Here is a 6,812-nt window from a genome sequence, read left to right as displayed (position 1 = left end):
TCTAGTATTCTTGCCTGGAGAATCCCCATGGACAGAGAAGCCTGGCAGGCTACAGTCCACAGGGTTGCAGAGTTGGACATGACTGAGCAACTAAGCACAGCACAGCACATCTTGAAGATATTGCAGGTTCAGTTACAGACCACAGCAATGAAACAAATATCACAATAAAGTAAATTACACTGTTTTGGTTGCTCGGTACATAAATTGTGTCTGCACTATGTTATAGGCTCTTAAATGTGCAATGGCATTATATTTAAACAAATAATGTACATACCTTAATTTTTAAAATTACTGTATTGCTAAAAAATATGCTAATCATCATTTGAGCCTTCAGCAAGTTGTAGTAGTGACATCGAAGATCACTGGTCACAGAGCGCCATAACAAACATAAGAATAAGAATAAGAATAATGAGAGACACAAAGTAATCAAATACTGTTGGGAAAATGGCATCAATAGACTTGCTTGACTCATGGTTGCCACAAACCTTCAATTTTCAAAAAATACAATGTGTGAGAAGCACAATGTAGCAAAGCACAATAAAATGAGGTATCCCAATATTCAACATGGCCCTGACATTCTAGCCAGGGCAATTATACATGAAAATGAAACAAAAAAGCATTCAAATTGGAAAGGAAGAAAGAACATTTTCTCTGTCCACAGACAACATGACCCTATATGTAGAGAGCCTTAAACATTATGCACACACACTCACACACTTTTAGAATTAATAAACACACTCAGCAAGTTTGCAGAATTAAAAACAAATTACCATGTAAAATCAGTTGCATTCCTGTACATTGACAATGAACAGTCCAAAAAGGAGATTAAGAAAACAATTTCATTTACTATAGCATTAAAGAGAATTAAATACTTAAAAATCAATTTTGCAAAGGAAACATAAGTCCTGTACCATAAAAAAATATAAAATATTGCTGAAAGAAATTAAGAAGACACCGATAAGTGAAAAGATACTCCACATTCATGGACTGGAACACTTAATATTGTTTAGATGTTAATACTACTATGCAAAGCAAATGTACAGATTCAAGGTTATCCCTATAAAAATTTTGTCATTTAGAAAAGAGAATTGCTAAAGTGAGAAAAAAAATTCATATGCTCATCATTGCCCCCCAAAAACCCTAAACTAAAAGCAGGCATGGGGGAGGTAAGTAGCAAGGACAGGAAGAAGGGAGCAATTAAATAAACGTCTTTAAAGCACACACACTACACAGTGTTCATCATCGGAAGTAGAGTATAAGGCAACGTTCTCCATAGAAAAAGGGGGATCAGGGAGTGGGTGGGTAGCTTTACTTTTAAATAGAAAGTTGGAATGTGCTGGAGGAGAGTCAGGGTGGGGCGTGTGGAGTGGAGGCGGACTGGCTGCCAGTGGAGCCCTGGGTGCAGGGCCCCGGACGTCCAGGCGCCCGCAGTGGCCGAGGGGGCCAGGGAGGTACAGGAGAGGGAGGGGGCATGGCACGATGCGACTCCGGCAGTGTTGGGGGGAGGGGGCTCACTTTGCTCCTCGACGGAGTGAAATTCATGTTTTTCCTTTGGAAATAAGGGTTCCCACTCGTCCTGATTTAGAACGTCTCATTGGGCATGGCCAGTGTCCATGGTTTGGGCAGGCCAGGAGCTTGTGGTGAGAGGGGAGGGCCAGGGCGGAGCCAAGGGGCTTCAGAAGGAGGTGCATATGGGGCAGCAGAGCCCCTTCCTGTGGGGACAGTCGCACAATAGGAACGGGGGTTGAGGCGGGCCCATGACAGCGTGGGCATCCTTTCTGCCAGAGGCCCAGGCAGGTCTGCATCTGTGGGGCCTCTGCCTCAGTTGGCCTTACAAGTTCTTCGTGACCAGGTGGGTCTTGTAATGCTTGGTGAGGTGGTCACTCCTCATGAAGCGCTTCTGACACTGGGCACACTCGAAGCGTTTGTCCCCTGTGTGGGTGCGGGCATGCCGCTGGAGCTCATCGCTCCGTGTGAACCTCTTGCCACAGAAGAACCAGTTGCAGACAAAGGGCCGCTCGCCGGTGTGCAGGCGCACGTGAGCCCGCAGCAGGGATGTCTTACGGAAGGTCTTGCCGCAGTCGGGGATGTGGCACACGTGCTTCTTCTTGCCCTGCTCTCCAGACCTCTTGTCCCCGTCCTTGCAGTTGGGACACGTGCAGGCAATGCGGCGCCGCTTTTCCCCAGGCTGGGTCTCTCCAGCCAGGGCCTGTTCCATCTGCAGCTGGATCTGGGTGGGGCTCAGCCCACTGATGGTCAGGTTGTTTCCAGATACATTCTGCACAGTCAGCTGCTGCTGTCCGCCAGTGTTGGTGACGGGCACGCCCTGGACCTGGACACCGTTGATGTTGATGGTCTGCATGGCCTGGGCCGCCGCTGCCAGCTGTGCTGCGTTCAGGCTGATGATGCTCCCAGCAGGAGCGATCTTTGGCAGGGGTCGTTCTTTTCGGAGAATTGCAGCCGAGTGCTTTTTGCTGGTCCCACTCAGATGGGCAGCACGGGACGCGGGGCTGCTACAAGTGGTGGTGGAGGCAGTCGCAGCTGTTGCTGAGGGGCTGTCCTGGACAAGGACCGTCTGTACCTCACCAGAAGGCGTACGGATATAGACCTGAGTAGGTGACGGCTCAGCAGCCTGGATCTGGAAGTTCTGGGAGGGCTTCTGGGGGATGGTGGGGAGTGTGGCGGACGCTGCCTGTACCACCCGCAGGGCCTGCTGTGGAATCTGCACCACCTGCTGCTGCTCGGCCTTGGGGGCACCACCTGGACCTGCTGGACCACGGCTGGCTGGCCCCCGCCGGGGCTCTGAACAATGAGCAGGTTGTTTCCTGCTTGGATAATGTTGTCTGCGGTGGTCTCGATCAGCACCGTCTCCACCTGCTCAGCCACAGCCACAGGGGGCTGGGCGGCAGGAAGACTCTTCTTCCTGGCTTTCTTGTTAGTCTTAGACAGTGGGGCAGGGGGGCTCTCCGTGAGGAGCTGAGTGGCGGCCCCGGGGTCGCTGGTGTTCACGAGGTTGTTGACAGGCAGAGTAAGGGTCACATTGCCACCGCCACCTGTCAGCTTCACCACATTGGCCCCGCTCTGTGCCGGAGTGGTGGTCGTACTTGACTTCTGGACAGGGGCTGGCTTGATGGGGACGGGCTTGTGACTGGACGGGGACGGGGTGATGATGGCTTGGTTGGTGCCAGGGATGATCTGGATCTGGTTGGTCAGACTGGGCTGCACCTGGATGGTCTGAGGACTGCTGGCCTGGATCTGAGGGACCGCCTGGTACTGGATACTGGTGTTCGATCGGGTCCCTTTGTTGACCACGGTGGGATTCTGGATGGCAAACACCAGCTGCCCCCCAGGGTAGGACGTGCTCAGCTGTGACCCCTGAATCTGAAGTATGTTTCCCTTGGAGGACAAGATTCCAAAGCTATTCTTGCTGGGGCTGAGAGGGAGAGGGGCGGGTTTGATAGGGACGAGTTTCCATGGAGTGGGCTGGAGGGGAGCAGGAGGCGTCACCGCAGCTTCAACAGCTGGAGGGCCGATTTTGCTACATGTCGCGGCAAGCAGCGCTAAGGGAGATGGCTGGGAGTCCTGGGTGGTAGAGGCGGCAGGCTGCAGGTAGTCACTGGGACTGACAGCGGCAGTGGCAGCCATGCTGGTCTGTGGATCGCTCATTAGGACATCTTCCTCCCTGGCCTCCGCCGCCTCCGCCGCCACCGAGAGCCTTTAGCAATTCTCTTTTCTAAATGACACAGCATTTCAACTCAAATCTGGATTCAGATGAAACACCTTCCCATCCTGAACCTCCTCCCTCTCCTCATCATCTCCCCCACCCTGACCAGCCCGAGCCCTACTTGTGTACAGTATATATTGTATAATAGACAATTGTGTCTACTACATGTTTAAAAACATATTGCTTGTTATTTTTGAGGCTTTTAAATTAAAACAAAAATCCAACTTTATTTTTAGTTGTAACTGCTTGAGGTATGTTTTATGAATTAAGTGACAGATTTGTTATCCTTTATTAATGATGTACTTTGTTGGTCAGCGCTGGGCTGACAAAAATTTTTTCTTGCTAATAAATTTAGTTGCCTGAGGCAAAATCTGCAAAAAAAAAAAAAAAAAAAAATTTGATGACGTTTTTGTAGCAGAAATAGAAAAATTCATGCTAAATTCATATAGACTTTCATAGGACCATAAACAGAGAAGGCGATGGCACCCCATTCCAGTACTCTTGCCTGGAAAATCCCATGGAAGGAGGAGCCTGGTAGGCTGCAGTCCATGGGGTCGTTAAGAGTCGGACACAATTGAGCGACTTCACTTTCACTTTCCACTTTCCTGCATTGGAGAAGGAAATGGCAACCCACTCCAGTGTTCTTGCCTGGAGAATCCCAGGGATGGGGGAGCCTGGTGGGCTGCCGTCTTTGCGGTCCCACAGAGTCGGATACGACTGAAGCGACTTAGCAGCAGCAGCAGGACCATAAACTGTCAAAATAATCTTGGAAGCAAACTTAAAGCTCTCATATTTCTGTATTTTAAAACTTGCTGTAAAGCTACCATAGTCACAACATTGTGGTGCAGACATAAAGATGGATATACAGAGCAATGGGACAGAATTGAAAGCCCAGAATTAAACCTCTCACGTATTTGGTCAAATGACATTCAACAGGGCTGCCAAGACCATTCAATGGGAAAAGACTGCCTTTTCAATAAATGATGCTGGAAAAACTGGATATCTACCCGCAAAATAATGAAGTTAAGTCCTTACTTCATACCATACACAAAAATTAACTCAAAATGGATCAAAGATTAAAAGGTAAAACTTTGAAACATTTAGAAACGATATAGAGAAAGCTTTATGACATTGGATCTGGCAAAAATTTTTTGTATATAATACCAAAAGCACAAGCAACAAATGAAAAAAAAAATGAGTTAGAATACTTCAAAATTGAAGTGAAAGTGAAAAAAGTGAAAGTGAAAAAAACTAGTAAAAAAAATATAAATATCGTACAATTCCACTTATAGGAAGAATCTAGGGTAATCAAATTCACAGAGACAGAAGATAAAATAATGAACACCAGGGGCTGGAGAGAGGGGATGGAGAGTTATTGTTTAGTGGGTTCAGAGTCACAGTTTTGCAAGATGAAAAAGGATGATGGTGATGGCTGTGCAACAGTGTCAATGTCCTTATTACCACTGAACTGTATGCTTAAAAACAACCAGGACAGTAAATTGTGTGTGCTCAGTCACTCAGTCGTGTCTGACTCTTTGCAGCCTCATGGATTGTAACCCACCAGGCTCCTCTGCCCAAGGAATTTTCCAGGCAAGAATATTGGACTGGGGTGCCATTTCCTATTCCAGGGGATCTTCCCTACCTGGGATCAAACCCAAGTCTCCTGCATCTCCTGCAATGGCAGACAGATTCTTTACCACTAGCGCCACCTGAGAACCCCAAGACAGTAAATTTTCTGTTGTATGTATTTCACCACAATTTTTAAAAAATCTATCAATTAACAGAAACTAGAGCAATTTAAATACCTTACACTATGAGAAGTTAGAGAATTGAGGCATATTTGTGGGGTGACTTCCCTTGTGGCTCAGCTGGTAAAGAATCTGCCTGCAATGCAGGAGCCCAGGTTCGATTCCTGCATTGGGAAGATGCCCTGGAGAAGGGAACAGCTACCCACTCCAGTATTCTGGCCTGGAGAATTCCATGGACTGTATAGGGGTCACAAAGAGTTGGACACGACTGAGCCACTTTCACTTGTGGGATGAAGCAGTCATAAAGCACTTCATGGAGGATTTGTGAATGGTTTGGGTAAGAGGATAAAGAAGTGAGGGGACATTGCAGACAGAGAAGAGTATGAGCAAGAGAATATAAGAGAATGAACGTGGTGCTTGGGAGATGAACTAAAGGGGCCAGCCCCGGTGCATGAACCAGAGGTGTAACGTTGGGAAGTAATGAGGTAATAACCCTAGGATAGGGTTTTAGAATCTGAATGTAGATGGCCTTGAATAACACCTGACGGCAGAGTTATGGCACATGGGTCTCTGGCCTGGCCTGGCCTCTCTCTGAGTAGTGAAGGAGGCAAGGAAAGGTGAGATCACATTTGCAGGGTATCTCATGATGTTACGAAGAGAAAAGAAGAAAGAGAGACAAATCTAGCATATTGGACACGTGAAACAGATTGTGTTTTAACATCCTTCTCTGTAAAACAAAGTTATTTTCGGTGATGATAATGCAATAAAATAAATATATGTCATGAATAAATTAAAATTTGGACTTACCAAATAAATACTATTGAATGTCTCAATTGTCATTCTGTTTTTACTCTTTGTTTTTTAGATTAATTTTTATTGGAGTACAGTTACTTTATATTGTTGTGTTAGTTTCTACTGTTTTGCAAAATTAATCAGTCAAACCTATTCATATAACCCCTACTTTTTGGACCTTCTTCCCATTCAGGTCACCGCAGTGCATTGAGTAGAGTCCCCCGTGCTACAGTATGTTTGCTTGTGGTTGTTGTTCTTCAGTTGCTAAGTTGTGTCTGACTCTTTACAGTCCCTCGGACTGTCACACACCAGGCCCCTCTGTCCTCCACTATTTCCCTGAGTTTGCTCAAATTCATGTCCATTGAGCTGGCGATGCTATCTAACCATCTCATCCTCTGCTGCCCCTTTCTCCTGTGGCCTTCAATCTTTCCCAGCATAAGGGTCTTTTCCAATGATGCTCTTCACATCAGTTGGCCAAGGTATTATTCTCATTAGTTATTGTTATTATATAACTATCATTATATTATTATTGTTATTGTTGTTCAGTT

The 6,812-nt window shown here is 46.6% G+C and overlaps 1 pseudogene; it reads right to left on the bottom strand.

Moving 5' to 3' along the window:
• Positions 1–1,356: 1,356 nt before the first annotated feature.
• On the bottom strand, positions 1,357–3,699 carry LOC113897265 (annotated as a pseudogene).
• Positions 3,700–6,812: the final 3,113 nt, after the last annotated feature.

The sequence above is a fragment of the Bos indicus x Bos taurus genome, chromosome 8 (assembly GCF_003369695.1).
Source record: "Bos indicus x Bos taurus breed Angus x Brahman F1 hybrid chromosome 8, Bos_hybrid_MaternalHap_v2.0, whole genome shotgun sequence".
Taxonomy (NCBI): domain Eukaryota; kingdom Metazoa; phylum Chordata; class Mammalia; order Artiodactyla; family Bovidae; genus Bos; species Bos indicus x Bos taurus.
This window is presented reverse-complemented; position numbering and strand designations above follow the sequence as displayed.